Source organism: Ostrinia furnacalis, unplaced genomic scaffold (genome assembly GCF_004193835.3).
Source record: "Ostrinia furnacalis isolate ACB-3 unplaced genomic scaffold, ASM419383v2 OfSCF2340, whole genome shotgun sequence".
Lineage (NCBI taxonomy): Eukaryota > Metazoa > Arthropoda > Insecta > Lepidoptera > Crambidae > Ostrinia > Ostrinia furnacalis.
In genome coordinates, this window is record NW_021132579.1 from 24,097 (window position 1) to 47,823 (window position 23,727).

The following is a 23,727-nucleotide window of genomic DNA, read 5'->3' on the forward strand; positions in this document are numbered from 1 at the left end:
GATCGTTTCATCCACTCGGCGCGTCCGATCTAAGGCCCGGTCGCCGAGCACGTAGAATTTTGTCCAATGACCCCAAGCTACCCAACCTTATTGCTCGCGCGTAATGAGGATCATTTCGATTTTTAGCTGTGAATGCAGATTTATAGGGCTAAGAAATCCTTAATACACAGTGCAAAAATTTTTGGTTTACGACAAAAATTGACGAAGTTATGGCCAAATTACTAAAAAAGTTCACTGAACGCCCGGCGCGGGGACGATGACGTCATTATATCCGATCCGAACGCTGCCGGCGTACTGCGTGGATAGAAAATATTTTTTTCTAGCCAAATTATCAGTTTTAGAGAAAAACTTGTAATGACATTTATTCATCAGAATAAAGTAAGCTATCGATAGGTAATTTTTAAAAATGGAAATTGTGAAAAATAACGCAAAAAATCCATACGCTCATACGATTCAATGGCACGCAGAGACGCGATTGGGGTCTCCGCGGTGGTATATTTGGCGATTTATTCAAATAAAGTGTACATAAGTGTTGTTAGAGTCATATCTTCTTCCAAGTAAAATATAAAAATGTATAAGTATTAATTTATTTACTTCTAACTATAAGGTATAACTTCTAACAATAAGACATTGCTATGAAAATCATAAAAATGATATTTGTATGATGATAATGTCATTTTATTCTATACAGTCTAAACAAATACAACTAAAAATGCTTCCGTCTGCATGTGTGAATACTAAAATGCAGAATAAATGACGAAATTAAGAAAATTATAAAACAAGTTCTTTTTTTATCAAAATCGATTTTGCTAGATTATTAGTGATTTTGTAGAAAGGAACAATTAGACTAGGTACTTCTGTAAAAAAACAATGTGACCCTAGTACTAACCGCTGTCACTACACGTGTTTTTCTGGATCTATTCGTAATCAGTGGGCTTAGTGCGACTTTACACAATCGTCATCCGCTAGCGACTGCGTAAAAAATGACATTTAAATGTATGATGATTGTACAGCGTCCCTAGCAGATACTTTCAAGAACTAAAATCTTAAACTTTATAGATCTTTTTGATGCACTCGTTAGAAACAACGTTAAAGCACACAAAAAAATGTTTCTCAGTTATATATTACTCCAAAACTATTAAATTTCGGATTTTTTTTAATATCACGTGAGATTTGGGGGTGGGGGAGGGGGTCAGGCAAAATCTCACCAAATCTCACCAAGGGGGGCGGGGGGGTTGAAAAATAGCCAAAATTGTCTCACGTAATTTATGGACGCCCCCTTATCCACATGAAGCCAAGGGTTCGATCGGTTTCTCCTCCAAGTTTTGACAAACTGACACTCTCAGTCTCAGGAATAACGCTTGGCAGTTTCTCTAGTAAAGTTCGGTCGCTGAGCACGAAGAATTTCGTCCAATGACCCCAAGCTACCCATCCATATCGCTCGCGCGTAATTATATTCCTGTTGCGAATGTGCGACGGGCGCCCGCAGTGAGTGTGCGAGCTTAGTTCGTTGTTATTCGACCACCTCTGATGTTGAAGTTACCGTGGCGATGAAGCCACGATTCTGCGATGAGCTTCAGTGCAATGTTTACGTCGTCCGTGCTGTCGATATAATTATCCATGTAATGATGTTTCTGTATGGTTTCAACTGCTTCCGGGTACCTTTGAACATGCCGGCGTTCTTGTTCAGCACGAAGATAATAAATGAAAAATATTTTATTGACAGTTAGTACGAATGTTACAAGCTGTTGGGGAATTCCTCTCTTTAAGTTTAAGTAACCTGTATTGAGAGGAATCCACTCTAGCTGGAAGATTGCGAAGGCGAAGATGTGGCACCGAATATAATTGAGTCCATCACAAAGGTGTCGTTTCAAATTCAAAGTATTTGTTGCTTACTAAGTGACAATTTCGAACTCCTCCTATGTTCTTCTGATTAATTTCGTTGCGGGTCCAATGACAGTTTAACTTTCCCCCGGGACAAACTTGACCTTCATTGGTTGGGTTTTTGTGGCGGTCAAGCTGTAGATCCTGGCTATACAGGAGTTGCAGTGGTGGGAACGAGAGGTGGGAATAGTCCCGTGTAAGTGACAATTTATAATGGTGTAAATTACATATGTATAGGTACAGGAGCATAAAAAAGGTTGTCGTTCTCTGTCTCTCTCCAAAAGAATAGTTGTGCTCTCTGATCTTTCTCAGTGATCTTAACACATAGGAACATATCCTCTATATCTGCAGTCACTGCTATGGCTTCGATCGAAACTTGAGCAGTGCAGCGGGTTGAGTAAATTTGTAGCCTTATTCACGTAACAAAACTTCAACGACAACAAATCGCTGAGTTGCGATCCTATCGAGTAAGTAATCGTTCTATCGAAATGACCCTTGTGATGTGATTACGCTGTTTTTCAATGGGACGACTTCTGAACGTCAGCGAGATTTTGACTGTGTCAAAATACGTGAATTAGGCCACTAGCCCGCGACTTGTTGAGTTCGTAAGTTGTCGGTTTTTCATCACGTGTAGCAACTGACGGTGATTATAATCGTACTTGCCGCTTTTTCGCTCGGTACAACAGGCGATTGTGTTTCTTCACGATGCACTTGAAACACAGTTTATGTTTCTTCTTGGTACTTCGTGGATGTAGTTTGTTTAAAGTCATGACATAAAATGAAGGCGCTTTTTAGGGTTCCGTAGTCCTGACAAAGAAGTCCTTATAGTTTCGTTATGTCCCTCTGTGTGTCTGTCTGTCCGTCCGAGGTTTTGCTTGGAAACTGTTGGCACTAGAGGTTCACACTAATATTATAAAGCTGAAGAGTGTGTTTGTTTGGTTGGTTGAACGCGCTAATAGGAACTACTGGTCCGATTTGAAATGTTATTTTTGTGTTGGATAACCCGTTTATCCCGGAAGGCTTTAGGCTATACTTGTATATCATCACGCTAAGACCAATAGGAGCGGAGCACTAATGAAGAATGTTTCAAAATCGTTTTTTTTCCTTTTGAGAGCTGCCGCTGCGTAATTGGTTAAAGTTTCGCAAAAGTCATGAATGACAGGATTGTTCCACTTTAAAAGTTCTAAAAAAGTCTGCAATAGCATAAAATATATCCATCTTTTAAGGTTGGCTCATTTTGTTCTTTTAAGGTTGGCTCATTATAACCTTTTCTATGATGGAAAGCTCGTGAAGATTTGGTATTAGTTTTTCTTTAATACACTTCGTGAAGCTATGCGCGTTCATTTCTGAATGATATTCCAGATTATTTCTGCCAGTGAATATGAGGAGGCAGTTTGGCACAAACGCCTTTTCGCTTCAGCATGGACTATGATGTGACGCTGTCCTTTGGAAATGTCTTTTATGACACCTTTGATGTTTTGTGACCTGGTGGGAAAAAAATTCACTAAACAGATTCTTGTTAGTGAAAATTATATAAAATTAACATCTACTAGCGGCCGCCCGCGACTTCGTAAGTACGCGTGGATCCCGTTTTACCCCCTTCGGGGTTGAATTTTGCAAAATCCAGTCTTAGTGAGCACCTACGTTCTATAAGGAACCCCCATGCAAAATTTGAGACTCCTAGCACTTGTAGTTTCTGAGATTTCGTGATGAGTGAGTCAGTCAGTGACCTTTTGCGTTTATACATAGAAACAGATTATTAAGAAGAAAGATTTGATTTCTGGTTTTTTTGGAGAGGGTAAAAGGGGGGGAAGGGGCTTTGAAACTACTGGACCGATTTGAAAAATTCGTTCATTATTACAATAAAAAAAGACTGCTTAACATAAGCTATATTATACAGGTTACCTTAATGAAGAATGAATATAGCTTTCATCGAGATAAATAATGTCTTTTCTTAGTTCTTCAGGCAAATTCGATTTTTTATGATCGCCAAGTACCTATCTTTTTGTTTAGCAGCAATCTTAGATTAATAAATCTAAGGCAGCAATATGCAATTCGATTAGAGCACTTCTATTATTTTGGCATTTCTTGTAGGTAAACCCTATTGTATTTTTAAATTTTACGAAAAACTTCAAACTGGGTACTTAGAATCAAAATCCAGCTCAGTTCTGGTGATCACCTGAAATTTTCTGAGGGATGGTGCGTTCCGTTGATAGTACATCTGACTATACCTACCTACAATTTTAGGCATACTTACCTACACACAAAAACCATGCAAAAGACGAAAAATGTTGTGTACCTACCTCTTTTATACTGGGTAAAATTGTACATATTTTCTGGCGCAGAGCACAAATATTAAATCATCCATTTCTTTCTTTGGTCGGCCTTACCTGTTTCCCAGGAATTCCAAACTTTCCATTATTCTGAAAACCTTCGTTGACAATGCGCCCAGGGTTGCAAGGTGTCCAGCTTTTTATGGTCGTGTCCGGCCAAATATTCTCTCATCCGGCCTGTCCGGATTTTATGTGGCTTTTATGTGGCAGCTGCGGGTAGGGCCAGACCACAAAAAATTTGCTACTTTCCTTTTATCCGGGAATTCAAGACTGAATATCTAACTAATATTGTGTACCTACTACCACAGATAATATAATACTAGTGTACTATGAATGTCCGGCTTTTAGAGTGTGTTTTTGAACCTAGTAAGTAACCCTATAATATGCGCCTAACCGTACTTTTTGATTTTCCTGACCTGCGTCAAAATCAACCCTACGTCCTGCATTCTACATTAATGAATCTTTGACGCTTTTTAATAACTAAAATTAATAAGTAAATTAACTATTGTGTTGTGACTGTTGTGAGTAAATGAAAAACCTTTTACGAAAATATGAAAATTTATTCAAAAAATACCACCACCACTTTATTTTTTTTTATTAATAAAAGGTTACATTTAAAAAAATAAGCACATAGCAAAAATACAGGTTGCAGTACTCATATGGCTAAAATAAAGTCTATTTGGTCCATGTCAAATACACTCGGCATCAAATAAATCGCACCTCCCGCGACTTTCAATTCCCACTTCCCACCAATATTGGTACCATTTGAAAGCCTAGTTCTAAACTTCATTTCATTGTAGGAAAGGTTTTTTACCCCAAAAATGTGTCTTTAGAAGGATCCAGAATCTCTTCTTAAAACGACAGGTGGTTACGCTTGAGCCAACTTTTATGGCTACAAAACTGTTAAATTGGGATTCATTGCTAATATTATTGCTATCCACCTGTTAAAGAAGACACGTGAGATCATTATTTGGTTTTATAACCATTGGTCTAATTTATTCGAGAGGCGAGCCCCAAGTGAGGTCTTTTTTAAGCCACATTTATGGTACGTACCTACTTGTTAATTGTTTATAAAACAAGTTAAATGTATTTTTCTTCAAGTTTATTTATTGGACTTTCAAATAACACCAATATTGTTGGGGCACCATGATTGTGTCAGAAAAAATCTTTAAATTTATTGTCGCAGGAGGTGCGATTTATTTCACGTCGAGTGTATTTTTTATTACTTTTTTTAATGGAATTTGTATGGAAAATAATAGAAAATTCTAACTGCGTTACCTAAATTTTAAAATAAAAGTTGCATCTAAAAAATATCATATTATTTAAGTATGGCTTATATAAATCTAAGCGTTGAAAAAAAAATACAATAATTAATAAATTTCAATTTATAAAAAGTGTTGATAATATTTAAAATCGTTAATTTTATAAATTGAAGTCCATAGAGCATGACTTTGAAGGTACACAAATACGAACACAATGTAGAAATACATAATTAGATATACATCCATAGAGCCTTAACTAACCAAAAAATAAAGTGATGATTATAATTTTATTTAAAAAACTTACATCTATAGTCTATCCAATATAGCTTGATTAGAATGACGGCTGTCAAACGAATGTGACTAGTGATGGGTATGTTTCATACGGTTCACATAGATGTATCGATAAGTTTTCGAAAAAATGATATAAAAAAATGCACCCAATTTTTCTTCATATCTTTATTAATAAAAAATGACAATTATGATTTAAATTTAAAGACAGTAAAATTTAAAATTCATGTCAAGGGTGTACAACCTAAGTCGTAGTCATTATCATCAGTGTTCTTCAGTGGTTTTTTCCTCTCGCTAGAGGGCGGTGGGCATCTCTTCTAGAGCAACGGTGCTATGAATACCCAAAAAATTACCGGTGATTGATTTCCGATGTTTGATTGTTTAAGAATGAAATGTTTTTTGGTTTTTAATAGTGAACATTTAAAAAAACGTATAACTTGACTTAAATATGTTAAAAAATTAGTTAGAAAATTTTTTTGTTAAATATGTTAAAAAAATAGTTTTAATTTAATATGACATTTGTCGATATGTCTCAACACTAACATTTTTGTAACTCGAGATAACCTTGTAGAGACGTCGTTAATACTCTAGCTTGATTTTTATAATTTCGAATTACTACTTATTGGTGTAATTTAACGCTGCATTTACACGAAATTATCATTTTTATTGGAAGCACTGTCGTCGAAAATATTGTTTGTAGGTCAGACGTGAATTATTTCTTGTCCGCTAATATTTAGCTCTCATTGAACGCTACTACAAAGTTATGTCGTTCCTTTTGATGACATCTGTCATTCTAATCAAGCTATATTGGATAGACTATAAGAATACAATAGGTACCTACATAAATTGATTAAAACATGGCCAAACGACCTTGTCAAAAAGTTAAAAAAAATACTGCTGTGGGTTTCGCGTGGTTTCGCCCATTTCTGAAAAAAAAAAATTCAATTTTATTAGTTTCCCATAATCAATCCTTGTCCAAATCCGGATTGCAACTGTCTTTGAATCTTTTACGATCGAATATCCTTAATTTTTGATGCGTTTACACTTTAATATTGTTTACATGATGTGAATGAAGATTAAGCTGCAAAAAAACTTAACTGGAGTAGGTAGGTACCTTGAAAGACGTAGGGTTGTGTATCAGGTCGATATAGTCCAGTCAGAGGGCCTCCAGCGACCGCCGGCAGGCCTCCTCCACCAGGTGTTTTGTAGACGAACAGGTCGGACCTGGGAAAGAAGGTAGAATAACATAGCTTTTATTCAACAGGTCATAAAATTTTGTGTCAACTCTAGGGCTAGTAAGAACTATCTCCACCTTCATACATAGTGTCACTTGATTAGGGTGTCCTTTGCATTAATTACTTTCACATAATTATCAAACAATCTACGAGTACATTCGGCTGCTGTAGGTACCTACATTTCTTATTGTAAAGACAAAAGTCTTATTGTGACGAAAATACTCAAAAATTTAATAAGGTTTCTTAAAAAAAGTTTCTAAATAACGAATTGAAAATGATATTGTAAAAATCTTGAAAATAATATTCTGACTTTGACCTTCAATATCTCCTAAACCATGTTTCCCAGGTATGGTCTCAAAGAAAAAAATGATCCTCATGACGTGGAGAATAAGTAGCCTTCGGCTTTGGGTTAGGTTTTTTTACACCCGTTATTTATGTTGTGGGCCGATCTTTGGATTGGCCACATCGTGATGTGCCCAGGCCGCTGGGCAGTGGGCATGTCAGTATATGCAGTTACGAGTATGAAATATGTACCTAGCTATGTTTAATCGTTCGTTCGTTTCAGCCAAATGACGTCCGCTGATAGACAGTCTCCCAAAGTCCCCAAGGATGAGGCAGAGTGCGCGAGTCCGACTCGCACTTGATTGGTTTTTGTATTAAATTTGAATTCTTAATCTAAAATTCATAATGCAAAACTCACCAGTGCAGTCCCAACAGCAATATTTTCATTTTCATATTTTATTCTTCTTTAGTTCGCGCGTGCTCGGCGGGCGCTTGTTCGTCACGAGCGTGTTCGTCACGAGCGTGTTCACGAGCGCGTTCGCGAGCCCGTTCTTCAGCTAAGCGCCTCTGGCTCTCATGAATGACGTAAAGTCCAGTGCCCAACGCGAGCATGCCCTGTGGAATGGTCAGCGATTAGAGCCGTAGGGATGTGTGGGATCATTAATAGTTCGTTCGTTCGTTTCAGCCGAAAGACGTCCGTTGCTGGACAAAGGCCTCCCCCAAGGATTTCCACAAAGACCGGTCCTGCGCCGCTCGCATCCAAGCGCCTTCCGCGACCTTCACTAGATCATCAATCGATAGTTATATTAAATCGATGATTTTGATAAAAAAATAATGTTTTTGGCCACGTTCCAACAGTAATACAGTTTTCCCTCCTAACGCATAGTTTACTCGCAATCGCAATTATTTATTTGGTCTTATTTTATTTCATAATTTATTCTATAATTTTGTACAGCCCACTTTATTCAGTTTGGCCCTAAGGTTGACTGGAGTAGAATGCATTAAGTTCGCCTTACTCCTGCAGTGGAGACTCAAATTGACTCCATAAACCGATGATGATGATGAATCTACCCAAATTTAAATAAAAATTACTTATTTCTGACCTCAAAAACACACTTTAAATTTCAAGACATTAAATTCATCTATTTAATTACTTGTTCACTGAATAATGCCCGATTTTCCAGCAGACTCGTAAATATTTGTATCAGCGGCACAAGAATACAAAATTATTCATTTCCGCTCACAAGTGTATGTATAAGTGAAGGCTACTTACATAGATAGTCTATTTAATTACTTGTTCACTTATTTTCACTGTTATTTCACGAGATTATCTAAGAAATAAAAAAAACTCCATAGTCACTGACAAGTTGAGAAATGAAATGGCCAACTGAACAACTAGGAACTTACCCTCAATTTTTTTATCCACTACCTACAACTACAGTCCTGCATTTTTGTATGAATTACATCTGATCTACATTAATGGAAACAAAACGATGGTTTTGGTTTTACTCGTAATACATCTAAAATATTATTACGAAGAGAAAATATTTGGTTGTTTTATTTGTAATTGAATAAACTATAAAACTACTGGACCGATTTGAAAAAATCTAGCAAAAATCTAGTATTCAGCATTAGAATTCATTTTTCTGATGAATATCAGTACGAGGTTTGTTGGGTCAGCTAGTTAACCATAGGTATTGTATTTTAGGGCTCATTCATTGCATTCCCTCTCACTCCCCACGCTGGCCAGACGGGTTAGGAGGACTGATTATCGCATGATTGTCCCATAGTGGATTGAGGATTCGACCAAACAAGGGTAAATTTAAATCTTAGAATAAATCGTCAGTTATTCGACATTTTGACATATTTTCCATACTGAAACTGTCAATGTGCCAGTTACCATGAGTTATTCTCGGATAAAAATTTGAATCGGGCCTTGTCGCTTACGAAATCCACGGTAAGAAGCAGTATTGTATTCACACGGTAAAAAACTTCTAAATTTTACACAAAAAGAAACATACCAAACCCACGGTAGCAAGCACATTTCTTCCAATTTCAGTTAAATGCTCGAACGATACATAATGCACGCTAACTACAAATAGTAGCCACGTAAACGATATTACTCTATATATATAAAAATGAAACCCGTTTTCCGTTGTCACGACATAACATGAAAACGACTTGACCGATTTGGCTGAATTTTTTTTTGTAGTTTTCTAATAAGTACTCTGTACAAGGTTTTTACGGAAAAAAATATAAAGAAAATCTCTACGCTAAGGCGGTACGAAGTTCGCGGGGTCAGCTAGTAATAAATAAATGTGTATGTGTGCATGTTTGATTGATTTGAATTCAAATAAAAATAAACGTACCAAACCCACGGTAGCAAGCACATTTCTTCCAACTTCAGTTAAATAATCGAATAATAAATAATGCGCGGTAAATACAAATCTTAGCCACGCAAATGATATAATATTATGTACTAATAAATGTGTATGTGTGCATGTTTGATTGATTTGAATTCACATAAAAAGAAACTTACCAAACCCACGGTAGCAATCGTATGTCTTCCAACTTCAGTTAAATGCTCGAACGTTACATAATGCACGCTAACTACAAACAGTAGCCACGAAAACGATAGACAAAGAAACGTGTATGTGTCCATTTTTGATGATTGATTCACAATAATTATTATTCGGTATGGTTTGGAAATAGGAGAGGACCAAATCAAGGATAGGACCGAGTCGGATCGCGCACAAAATGAACTGAAAGTTTAGTGGTAACCGATTTGCTGAGAAAAATTTAGGTACCCTCACTTATTTTTGTTTTTTTTATTCTTTTTTGTACCATCGACAATTAAATCTTCTCAGAGATGTTGACTAGTATTTTTTTCGTTACAGATTTAAAATTTATGAACTAATATTATAAATAAAACAGAAAAAGTAATAAAATACCTACATTCTGCCCCCTAGACAAAATGCACTTTTTGATCGAATCGAACGAATCCGTTAAAACTCCATACAAAAAAGCCCTTTCGACCACTTTGACTGGTTTGTGATTATATCTATGCATTTTATCCAGACCCACTCAATTTATCAGGCATTGTCTTAGGTATGCGATAGACTTATTTATAGTTTTTTAATTAACTAGCGGCATAATATTGTATGGCTAGTCGAAGCTGTGTTGTTCAGTAATAATTTTTTTTTTCATTCCAGAGCCCCGATTACGGTAACATTTAACGTCTACAATCCAGAGTCCAGACGCGTTTCTGATTCTGCGATACGATTGGTCAAAACAGCTGACGTACGCTGTTGAACGACCAATCGTATCGCAGAATCGAGAAGCGTGTCTGGATTGTTCACGTTAAAAATTACCGTAATCGGGGCTCAGGGCTCTTGGTGAAACCAACGCCGAAAACTTAGTTAAAATGTGTGATGGAATGACATTAATGGTTAATTTAAGTTGATCTTAATACTTAATTTAATGTTAACTATTTTTTATTAATTTTATTTGTGTAGGGTATATTTTTCGAAAAGTTTTTTAAATCCAGGAGACCATAATTATAATATCTGTGTCCGTGACTGTTACTGAATTGTTACCATCAAAATAAAAGATTGAACATTTCGTTGCAATTTATTTTTCGTCACAAAATAGCATAGTCATGATGACTCATGAGTTATGACAGTTTTTTATTTTTTACATCGACCATTTAAAAGAAGCGCAATAGATAGTTGACAAATTACTATTTATTTTATTATGCACACATTAACTGGTGCTATAAAGTTATTAACAAACTGCAATGTACACAAAATATTACTCTGTTAGTGGGTAGAACAAAAATTATTTGACGCTCTTCGTTCAGAAATGATGCGTGATGAAATTTAATAAAACGTCTATATCGACTTTCGATATTTTGATCGTTCGATCATTTGTAAATTCGATATTCTGAACGTTCGATATTTTGAGCATTCGATATTTTGATCGTTCGATGAAACAACGTATTCGATATTTTGATTTTCGATCATTTAGCTTCGAAGCTCACAATCAACTGACTTGTAACTTTGAAGACAATAAGTCAAACAATACAATATAATACAATACAAAGCAATACAATTTAAAAACAATAAAATACAATAGAAATACCGCACCCCCTAGTCGTGGTATCTTTCGGGCCTCTTGATTGGAGCGGGGAGAAAGTTATTATCTTAGATTAATAAAACCTAGATAGATAGTCAGTGCACGAAAGGTGAGGCAGATTTTAGTAAGCCAGAATGGCTTACTCGTAAACGTCACATGAACTGTCAAAGTGAAAAATTGGTAAACACGTCCGACGACTTTTAATTAATTAAGACGGTTTGTGCTGTGAATGGGTGTCTAAATACATCAGAAAAACTAAAGAAAGTGACCAGTGTTACATTTCATAAGTAAGTACTACGATTCAACGCGTATTTTGCTTGAATTTGGCTTTCAAAAATTAAATACGGGAATGATACCAGTAACAAGAAAATTTATTTCCCAATTGTTTGCCGTACAAATACACTTCCTTTTTTATGAAATCGAGACTNACTTGGGTATTCAGTGTGTACATTTATTCAGCTGGTACGTGGCTATTAATCAAATGTTATCCAAATTGAAGCAAGGTATTTTGTGCCCAAATTGCTTGAATATCATCTGTATAAGCGCTTACACAGAAGTTATTCAAAAACTTATCCAGTTTAAAGTCAAAAGATTTGCTTTTACGCAAAATTTATTCAGCTAATCTGTGTTGGCTGGGCGAGCACTCTTGATAACAGGCGCTCAAAGTTTTCTGCTTTGCTACTGTTGCAGGGACACCATCATGGCGGTGAGGTCATTCATGGTAATGGGCGTCGTCGCTGGCGTTGACTTCGGCGTTCTTGCAACGTTGTTCAATCAATCAATCAAACACAATATCATACAAAAATATTTATTCAGTTTAGAGACCACAAGTGGCACTTATGAACGTCAAAATGTAGTAAAAAAGAAAAAAGAAAAGGTAGCTCCCTTTTGGGGCACTTTACATGTCTCCTTCTTATCTTTTGGGCCCTACCAGCGCTTCGAGACAAACATATGGCAAATGCTGAAAAGTAGTGTCCGACCGAAACCGAAACCGAAAACGAATTTCGGCAACGGTGTCTATTTCGGCCGAAACCGAAACCGAAACCGAAACTTCCTTACAAGGCTCATACACTCAGCGGCACGGAATTTGGCCCAAGCCAAATGCCCTAAGCAGATATGAATGAGGCCAAATAGGTGTTGTATACCTAAGTTTCGTGTGACATGTTAACAGAACATTTGTTTTTGTTAATTTAAGAGGCTATATTAATAAAAAAATGCGTCTGTTTAACTTTTTCGACTCTAGAAACGCATTTCGTTGTTTGAGCGTAAAGAGTAAGTTTNTTCCTACACTACATTCCTGCATTTTTGTATGAATTACATCTACATTAATGGAAACAAAACAATGGTTTTTGTTTTAATACATTTAAAATAGTATTACAAAGAGAAAATATTTGGTTGTTTTGTTTGTATTTAATACTCTAAAACTACTGGACCGATTTGAAAAAATCTTTCATCATTAGAATTCATTTTTCTAATGAATATTACGAAGTTTGTTGGGTCAGTTGGTTATCCATAATGTATTTTAAGGCTCATTTATTGCATTCCCTCTCACTCCCCACCCTGGCCAGACGGGTTGGGAGGACCGATTATCGCATTTTTGTCCTATAAGGTGGATTGAGGATTCGTCAGTTATTCGACATTTTGACATATTTCCCATACTGAAACTGTCAATGTGCCAGTTACCATGAGTTATTCTCGGATAAAAATTTTAATCGGGCCTTGTCGCTTACGAAATCCACGGTAAGAAGCAGTATTGTATTCACACGGTAAAAAACTTCTAAATTTTACACAAAAAGAAACATACCAAACCCACGGTAGCAAGCACATTTCTTCCAATTTCAGTTAGGTAAATGCTCGAATAATAAATAATGCGCGCTAACTACAAATAGTAGCCACGCAAACGTTAATTAATAAATGTGCATGTGTGCATGTTTGATTGATTTGAATTCGCATAAAAATAACTTACCAAACCCACGGTAGCAATCGTATGTCTTCCAACTTCAGTTAAATAATCGAATAATAAATAATACGCGGTAAATACAAATCTTAGCCACGCAAATGATATAATATTATGTACTAATAAATGTGTATGTGTGCATGTTTGATTGATTTGAATTCACATAAAAAGAAACTTACCAAACCCACGGTAGCAATCGTATGTCTTCCAACTTCAGTTAAATGCTCGAACGTTACATAATGCACGCTAACTACAAACAGTAGCCACGAAAACGATAGACAAAGAAACGTGTATGTGTCCATTTTTGATGATTGATTCACAATAATTATTATTCGGTATGGTTTGGAAATAGGAGAGGACCAAATCAAGGATAGGACCGAGTCGGATCGCGCACAAAATGAACTGAAAGTTTAGTGGTAACCGATTTGCTGAGAAAAATTTAGGTACCCTCACTTATTTTTGTTTTTTTTATTCTTTTTTGTACCATCGACAATTAAATCTTCTCAGAGATGTTGACTAGTATTTTTTTCGTTACAGATTTAAAATTTATGAACTAATATTATAAATAAAACAGAAAAAGTAATAAAATAACTACATTCTGCCCCCTAGACAAAATGCACTTTTTGATCGAATCGAACGAATCCGTTAAAACTCCATACAAAAAAGCCCTTTCGACCACTTTGACTGGTTTGTGATTAAGTATGTGCATTTTATCCAGACCCACTCAACTTATCAGGCATTGTCTTAGGTATGCGATAGACTTATAAACTTATTTATAGTTTTTTAATTTACTAGCGGCATAATATTGTATGGCTAGTCGAAGATTTATTCAGTAATAATTTTTTTTTTCATTCCAGGGCTCTTGGTGAAACCAGCGCCGAAAACTTAGTTTAAATCATTTAAACTAAGTGTTTGTATAACTTATACAAAAACTTATCCAGTTTAAAGTCAAAAGAATTGCTTTTACGCAAAATTTATTCAGCTAATCTGTGTTGGCTGGGCGAGCACTCTTGCTTGATAATAGGCGCTCAAAGTTTTCTGCTTTGCGACTGTTGCAGGGACACCATCATGGCGGTGAAGTCGTTCACGGTAATGGGCGCCGTCGCTGGCGTTGACTTCGGCGTTCTTGCAACGTTGTTCAATCAATCAATCAAACACAATATCATACAAAAATATTTATTCAGTTTAGAGACCACAAGTAAATCTTTAAATAAATCTTTGGACAATTTCACACAGCGCCAGCTAGCCCCAAAGTAAGCAACTCAATGCTTGTGTTATGGGTGCTAGCTTAACGGATATACTACTTATATACTTTTTTTAAAATTAAATACATACATATTATACATATTAACACCCAGACCCGTCACAGAAATTAAAATTCATCATTTCAATTTCTGCCCGGCCGGGAATCGAACCCGGGACCTCTCGGCATAGTAGTCCGTTCTGAACCACTACACCAAACGGCCGACAAAGCTGCTTAGGGCACGTGGCTTAATAAAGTGGCACTTATGAACGTCAAAATGTAGTAAAAAATAAAAAAGAAAAGGTAGCCCTTTTGGGGCACTTTACATGTCTCCTTCTTATCTTTTGGGCCCTACCAGCGCTTCGAGACAAACATATGGCAAATGCTGAAAAGAAACGCCGGAAAAAATGTTCGCCATGTTGTTGCGTCCATCGTCTTCCATGTCCAAAAAGTCGGCCTTGCGGCGATTTGTGTTGCAGCGTGTCACCGGGCGTGGCATTTTCTTAGAATTTTATAAATACCACGGAGGTCGTGTTCTTATTGAGCGTAATAATCGTAGAAAATACCATGCTATCATCAGGCCCCTCTTTCCCACTGGGCACTTTGGGCACGTGCCCAGGGCCCCGCGATCGAGAGGGCCCCCGTCTGATCAAAATAACTTTTTCCAGATGATAAGGGCCCCCCTTGATCCTTAAGTGCCCAGGGCCCCACTAGATCCCTAAGTGCCCAGGGCCCCTATTAGCAGGCCCCTCTTTCCCACTGAGCACTTTGGGCACGTGCCCAGAGCCCCGATTACGGTAACTTTTAACGTCTACAATCCAGACGCGTTTCTGATTCTGCGATACGATTGGTCAAAACAGTTGACGTACGCTGTTGAACGACCAATCGTATCGCAGAATCGAGAAGCGTGTCTGGATTGGAGACGATAAAAATTACCGTAATCGGGGCTCAGGGCCCCGCGACCGAGGGGGCCCCCAGTGTTACCAACTCTCAAAAATATTTATCCCTAAAGTTGTGTGAGTTTTCCCCCCTGAAAATATTTACAGAGACGCTTTATAAAGTTACGCATTCGGGGGTAGCGTAAATTTAAAAAACGGACATTCAGAGGCGTGATTATGAGATTTGTAGCCAATAAATTATTTTATGCATGAAATATTTCAAGTCAAGATGTAGAAGACAGGACGCGGGGTTGATTAATGATAGATCGCCCNATTATGAGGAAGAGATTTAGGACTTTGTGAGGAACATAATTTGACTTTTTCGGCCCCAAAAACAATCAGTAGTTTTACTTACTTGTGCGGGCGACTTACGATAGGAGAGGGAGGTTGGCGACGCGTTATGATATTCACACGATATGGCGTTGAACTCCGACTCCTCTCTCTCCGCATCCATAGCAGGAAACTTCACCAACACCGTCTTTCTTCAATGCCAGCCGACGACAATTTTCACGTGTATGTCCGTGTCGTTTACAATATACACAAAAACGATTATTTTTACTTGTCGGCGGCGTCGCAGCAAACGGCAGGCTCGTCGCACGTGGCGCGAAAACGCGAGTGGAGGCGCGCGTTTTCGCTGATTGTAGGAATTCGCGGGCGCAGCGAAACATATTTTCCTTAGCAACCTCTTCTATTTCGCGTGCTTTTCGTAGCAGCGTTTCAAATGTTTCCACTTCTTCTCTTCAAATACAATAAACGTTCCCTAACTCGCTCATGGAGAAGGCCGTAAATCATGTCGAGTTGCACCTTTTCGCTGAGGTCTTCTTGCGGGAGGCGCGCTAGTTCAGCGCGTGCTTTAGCTGGTTCTCTCCTGGAGCTGTTGCGGCTTCGAGAACAACTCCCTGTAGATCCTGTGTGTAGGCCTACTGTCGCCGAAGGCGCTGCGGAGGTGCTGCAGGGCTTTGCTCCACGAGGTTATCGTGGAAACTCCCTGCAACCACGTGGCTGCGTCGTGTGTGAGAAGCGTCGACAAACCACGTAAGGCGTTAGCATCACTTACGTTAGCGTAATCTTTAAATGCCTTCAAAGCATCTATGAATTCGTCGAGGGACTCGGTGGGCGCTCCGCTGTAGGTCGATTTGCACGTGGCGAACGTTCCAGATGCATGTTCATGCGGCGGCGTGGGTGAACACTGCGCGGCGTAGCTTTATCTAAGGCGCTCAAAAAATGTATAATTATCATATTGATAATTCACCATGCGTTTATATAATTCCCATTAAAGTTACTTAAAATGTATGAAACAATTTTTGAAGACGTGATCAACGACCATTGCAATTAAGTAACACAAAATAATCTCGTCACAATTAAAAATAAATTTTTACTTGTTTTACTTGCATAATTTCTTTGTAAAACTACTCCTGCCTGACATCGGAATTTTGAATATCTGAACACACAAATTAACAACTGCATAAAAGATGTATAATTTCTGGACTAAAGAAAAATCTGAATTTATGCAGAAGGTACCCAAGTAACATTTTACTCCATTTAAGAGTTCACATTTAGTTCCAATGTGTACTTAAAGCATTAGTACAGTTCACTCGTGATGTATAAGCTGTATTATTGCAATTAATTACACCTATACCTGTCTAAGGGACTTATAGGAGTGTAAACTAGTGTAGAGTTATACTTTTATACGATTGTTGGTGTTATAATACTCTAACAACTATCCTTTAGTCAGCCGTCTGACTAAGAGCATTATAGGAGGGTAGAGATACGGCAACCGCTGTTTAACGGCCTACTTGTACGATGTTATAGAGCTAGCATTTTAATAGAACACACGTGGTCATTTATAAAGCCAAAGGCTGTTATGTTTACTTGTTTTAGACTGTTATACAGCTAGTAGCTGTAGTAGGACTTGTTTGTGATAATTAAAATTACCTTTTTTACTATCTGTACAAAAGTGTTTCAATAGTTCGCATGTACACTGTAGGCTGTTAAAAGGACTATATGTGTTGTCCATTAACATCAATAGCAGTTTATTTGTCCACAAGTACTACTCTCATTTGCTTTAAGCTGAACACGAATGTGAATGTGATATTCTATTACACACAATCTTTGTTGAGGGCGCGTAGAGTTTCCCCGTGGTACTTTATTATCGGGCCCGATGTTTCTGGATTTGCTGCGAGTGTATGACGACATATTCTTCGACGATCCGATTCTCGAAGGACCACTTTGTAGAAGACAGGACGCGGGGTTGATTGACGTCGAAGGGCAGGTCAGCAAATGAAACACAGGGCTCGATCCAAACGTGACAGTAATAGCGTGTTCAAACGGCGACTGAGGCATGAGCTCACACAATCAAAGTAACGGACAATTGTTATCCTCGTCTCGCTCACGCCCCAGTCCATCTTACTCTAATAACAATAGACAATAGTTACTTTGTATAGAAATTCTACTACAAAAAGGTTCTACCGTTAACACAAGAAATAAATATGAATCGCCCTTATTCACAAACGATGCTTGCTTAAGTAAATCAGCAAATCGAACACACAGCGTTGAATGGAGCTCTGTGATTGGTTCATGCGTCACCCTGTGCGTCCACGCGCACTGTGAGACCTCATAGTAATGTTTGTGAATACGGGCGAATGTCTCTGTTGGCTACCATTTGTATATTTATCTTAAAAAAATAACAATAATAGTTAATATTATAAATTTAAAAATATGTATTTAAAGAGTCAAAAAATCCCTAAAAATACCCCTAATAAAATCCCATCTCACTTATTTACCCCCTAAATCTGGGGGAAAAACCCCTAAGTTGGTAACACTGGGGGCCCCTGTCTACTCAAAAGACCTTTCTCCAGATGATTTATGGGCCCCCCTTGATTTTTAAGTGCCCAGGGCCCCTATTATGTTAAAGACGGCCCTGGCTATCATGCCTAAAGATAGGTAATAATTGTAAAAATAATTTAACGTCAGTTGATGGCACTGATTTTCATCGGATTTTTCTAGTCGTGGTATCTTTCGGGCCTCTTGATTGGCCGACGCTTAGGGCCGAACTAGAGTGGTATTAACGGTTGGTTGGCGCATACGGCGCGAACGAGAGAGCGTGACGGGAACTATGCGAATCGGCGAGACTACATACATTGGCGATAGCTGGCGTTATTAAGCGCGCTACAAAGGTAAAATTTTATTTTACGCTGAAATTGTGAATGCGAAAGTTAGGTTACTATAGTCTGGTCCGTGAGCACGTAGAATTTTGTCCAATGACCCCTAGCTACCCATCCTTATCGCTCGCGCGTAATTATGTTTCTATCGCGCTCGCACACTCACTGCGGGTGCCAGTCGCACAGTCGCGACAGCAATATATTATGTAATTACGCGCGAGCGATAAGGATGGGTAGCTAGGGGTCATTGGACAAAATTTAAAGTGCTCACGGACCGGGCTTTACCTACCAGTTACCATAGTGTAATAATTTTTATTTTATTTATTAAGAATAAACAGCAACATTAATAAAACCTATAAACCAAAACAAATTAATTAACACATTAATAAGTATTTTTAAATAAACTGCTGAACCGATTTTCAGGCGTTCTTATTATTTTTTTGTATTGGGATGGGTTAGATCTTGAAGGACCTCATTCAATCGAAAAAACTGTGACGGACACAATTAAAGGGTTTCATTTTCCTACTTTTATTTACATAATTTATCTTTGTTTACTTTAGAACGTGTGCGATATCCTAGCAGTGTTTTCCTTTCAAAAGTTTAATGACGCAAATAATTCAAACAGAAGCCCTGTTTACAACAGCATATACACACACACGCGCGCGCACGCACATACACATACACACAAACGGAGAAAATGTCGTCATCTTTATTTTTCCTTATTTTGTCGTCATCTTTACTGTACGTGCAACATATTTTAACGGAATGTATTTTCATTGTATTCATGTCTTCTCATTGCATACATTTAACCTCACGGGACCTGGAGTCCTGAAATACAGGGCTGCCCCACATTAGGCTCCAGTCACACCATTCTCTGTTCCTTCTTATGTTTAAATCTAATTCTAATTGTAACTTTAGATGTAATGTATAACCCCTAACTATAAGGTGTGAAAATAAACAATTTTATTATTATTATTGTTTTATTTTATTTGGGCCCTATCTAGTATGGGACTTATGCCCGTTTTCACCATAAATCCCTAATTTTTAAGTGACCCCTATGGTAACACATAACAGGCATTTTGTTTTCATGAGGGTCACTTAAAAATTAGGGATTGATGGTGAAAACGGGCATCAATCCCTAATTTAAAGTGACCCCTATGGTAACACATAACATTAATTAGGTTTTCAAAGGGGTCACTTGAAAATGGTGAAAACGGGAATAATTATAACGACTTCTTTCTTTAAATAAAACACATAAGTCGAAAATAATAATTTATTAGAAATAAACATGTACCTAGCTTACATTAAATACTAAGGCTCACTCTAGCGCCATAATGCACGTTTGTATGAACGCCACACAGATGCGATTAGTCGTGAAAACATTGTTACAAATTCAAATTCTAAAAAAATTCTATTCCCACCTCTCGTTCCCACCGCTGCAACTCCTGTGTAGCCAGGATCTACAGCTTGACCAATAACCCAACCAGTGAAGGTCAAGTTTGTCCCGGGGGAAAGTTAAACTGTCATTGGACCCGCAACGAAATTAATCAGAAGAACATAGGAGGAGTTCGAAGTTAACTTTGCGAAATAAAAAATCACAAAATAATCGCATCTATGTAGCGCCTGTCTTTGTTTATTTATGTATTAGCAAAAAAGCTAAATGTATCTCTTTAAATAAATTCATAATTACATTGCATACATCCAACAGCTTAAAAGGTACATCCACATTAATATCGTGCATTCTATGACATGAAATATCATAAAAAACACACTATTCCGCACTTATAGACACTGATAAAGCCCGGTCTGCGAGCACGTAGAATTTTGTCCAATGACCCCAAGACCCATCCTTATCGCTCGCGCGTAATTATTTAATTGGACAAAATTCTACGTGCTCGCAGACCAGACTATAATTTGGTACAGTTCTTGCAACTCACGAAGTCGAGTGAGCTTTACTTGTGTGTACGTGTACATGCACACAAAGATAGTGTAATGTCTATCAAAACTTCTGAAAAACGAACAGTAGCGAGCCACCACACATGTAAAGCTCACTCGCCTTCGTGAATTGCAACAACTATACAGGGTGGAAATATTTGAAAATTTGTAATGCAACCTGAAGGGAAAATACCTATTCTTAATACTGTAGATAGAAAATTTTACTCAATGGAAACATTGCCGGCCGTTTGGCGTAGTGGTTCAAGAACGGACTACTATGCCGAGAGGTCCCGGGTTCGATTTCCAGCCGGGCAGAAATTGAATTGATGAATTTTAATTTCTGTGACGGGTCTGGATGTGACTATCCCAACTAATATTATAAATGCGAAAGTAACTCTGTCTGTCTGTCTGTCTGTCTGTCTGTCTGTCTGTCTGTCTGTCTGTCTGTCTGTTACGCTTTCCCGCTTAAACCTCGCAACCGATTTTGATGAAATTTGGCATAGAGATAGTTTGAGTCCCGGGAAAGAACATAGGATAGTTTTTATCCCGGTTTTTGAAACAGGGACGCGCGCGATAAAGTTTTTCTGTGACAGACAAAATTCCACGCGGGCGAAGCCGCGGGCGGAAAGCTAGTGTATAATATTTATGTATTTAAAAAAAAGTATATAAGTAGTATATCCGTTAAGCTAGCACCCATAACACAAGCATTAAGTTGCTTACTTTGGGGCTAGCTGGCGCTGTGTGAAATTGTCCAAAGATTTATTTATTATTATTTATTTATTTATTATTGCTTTATTTGTGAAAAGAAAGAGAACTGCATTCAAAGATTTCCGAAAATTCGCTTGCCACACCCGGGAATCGAACCGACTAAAATCTGATAAAAATTACAGCCTGTATAGCTCGCGACTGTGCGACGGGCCGGGCGCCCGCAGTGAGTGTGCGAGCGCGACAGCAACATAATTACGCGCGAGCGATAAGGATGGGTATCTTGGGGTCATTGGACAAAATTCTACGTGCTCGCAGACCAGGCTTTAGTTACTGTTAAAGTTAGTTGTAAAAATTCATCCAGTGTCTAAGTAGCTCAGTTGGAAGAGCAGTCACCCGGCAAGCGAAAGGTCGTGGGTTCGATTCCCGCCTTAGACTCGAGTCGTTTATTTAAAAATTTCCAGTTTCTATTAGCACGGATTACACAATGTGAATACTCCCAAAATAAAAAAGATTATTTACATCTTATACAAAATGTCTAAATGAACGCCGCAATTTCAAACTCCATTCACTCATTCATTCGTTTGACTGTTCATTCGTTCGATCGTGACCAATATATCTACGTCCGTATTCACAAACGATGCTTGCTTAAGTGAAGCAACAAATTGAACGCACAGCGTTGAATAAAGGTATGTGCTTGGTTCGTGTGTCGCCCTGTGTGTCCACGCGCACTGTGAGACCTCATAGTAACGTTTGTGGATACGGGTGTTAGACCGGTACCTCGTGCACGAAAAACGAATCGACTTAGAATCGTTTGCGTATTCGAATCGCCATCGAAAGGTTTAGTATGAATACTTAAACAGTGCCTGTGCCTCTGTGAACGTGACGTAAAGTGAACTTAGTATGAGAAATGGTTGCACGAAACTTATTTTGAGAATCAAAATTGTCACGTTATCGTTTTATTCGAAGGTTGAGTATCGAATTTTGTCGAATACGCAAACGATTCGAAGACGAAAGTTGTTCATGCTAGAGGTACTGATTGAAAAACTATACTGATATAAAAAGTTATATAATAAAAATTAAGCTAAATCATGATTAGAAATCTTCTATACTTATAAATGTTGTGTATATTTCACAGCGTGTGAGAAACGAAACAAAGTTTTTTCAACTAATTGTTAACTTACGCCCGTTTCCCATAATCAATCCTTGTCCAAATCCGGATTTCAACTATAAGATTATAAACCTCCGTGTTCCATTTCAACTAAAATAGTAAGACACGGGTCTTAACGCGACGTTTATTAATGAGTTACATTATGTACTCACGGCTTGACGTTTCGGCTGCGATGCTGCAGCCGTGGTCACAAGCAGACTGCTCGCGGCGTCGTCCGTTCGGGCGGGCTTGAAGATTTTCAACTACCCTCATATTGTCATGTCATATTGGAACGTCAGGCCGTGAGTACATAATGTAACTCATTAATAAACGTCGCGTTAAGACCCGTGTCTTACTATTTTAATCGGATTTCAACTGTCAATTCAGTTTTAGATTAAAATATCCAAACTTTCGATGCGTTTACACTTTAATATTGTTTAAAAAGTCTTAGTATAAACAATATGAAAATGTAAGAACATCGAAAATCGCAGATATTTTTACCAAAAACATATTGAAATTTGACAGTTGACGGACGGATTTGGATTAGGATGGAATATAGAAAACCAGCATTAGGCCCAGAACAGACAGTGGAACGCAACTGCAACTGCTAGTTACTTTTGAGTTGCATCTAAGTTTCTGCCATAGCGTCCGTTGAGAGACCACACATGACGCGACCAGTTTGAAACTTTCAGTTTCAGTTTCATTCATCAGAATCATCAGAAAGTTGCAGTTTCGTTGCAGTTGCGTTTCACCGTGGGCTTTAGTGGTAAAGAAATATGGTTCAAATTAATTTCAGGTAGGTTTTTCAGCTGTGAACGTATTTTAAGTACGCAGAACAGATGTGTTGAAATATATAAATTAATTATGATTGTGAGAGATTTTACATCTATAATATAAAAATGAATCGCAAAATGTGTTGGTAAGCGCATAACTCAACAACGCCTGGACCAATTTTACCAATTCTTTTTTTTAAATGTTTGTTGAAGTCCAAGGATGGTTTTTACAGCGAGAAAAGTTTGAATAATTTCCGGGTAAACCCTAAAAAACTCGAAACTTCACCCCTAAGGGTAAAACGGGGTCCACGCGTACGAAGTCGCGGGCGGCCGCTAGTTATTTAATAAAAGCATTTGATATCTAAATATAATAATATTTATGATGTACTATATTGTGCCAGTTTTTATGTTCAACAAATCGTCATACTACAGGTCTAGAGATGGGAG

General features: G+C 37.8%; 1 long non-coding RNA gene, 1 other non-coding gene and 1 pseudogene across 2 annotated transcripts; 1 reads left to right on the plus strand and 2 right to left on the minus strand.

Moving 5' to 3' along the window:
* Window positions 1-6,592: 6,592 nt before the first annotated feature.
* LOC114355088 (uncharacterized) lies at window positions 6,593-10,062 on the minus strand. Its single transcript, XR_003656084.1, has 4 exons — window positions 9,824-10,062; window positions 7,703-7,899; window positions 6,882-6,991; window positions 6,593-6,693 (listed from the first exon to the last, which is right to left on the minus strand). It is a non-coding gene; the product is annotated as an uncharacterized LOC114355088 (long non-coding RNA).
* Window positions 10,063-15,849: 5,787 nt separating this feature from the next.
* LOC114355087 (activity-regulated cytoskeleton associated protein 2-like) lies at window positions 15,850-20,050 on the minus strand (annotated as a pseudogene).
* Window positions 20,051-21,722: 1,672 nt separating this feature from the next.
* Window positions 21,723-21,795, plus strand: TRNAA-GGC (transfer RNA alanine (anticodon GGC)). The gene has a single exon. It is a non-coding gene; the product is annotated as a tRNA-Ala (tRNA).
* The last annotated feature ends 1,932 nt before the right edge of the window (window positions 21,796-23,727 follow it).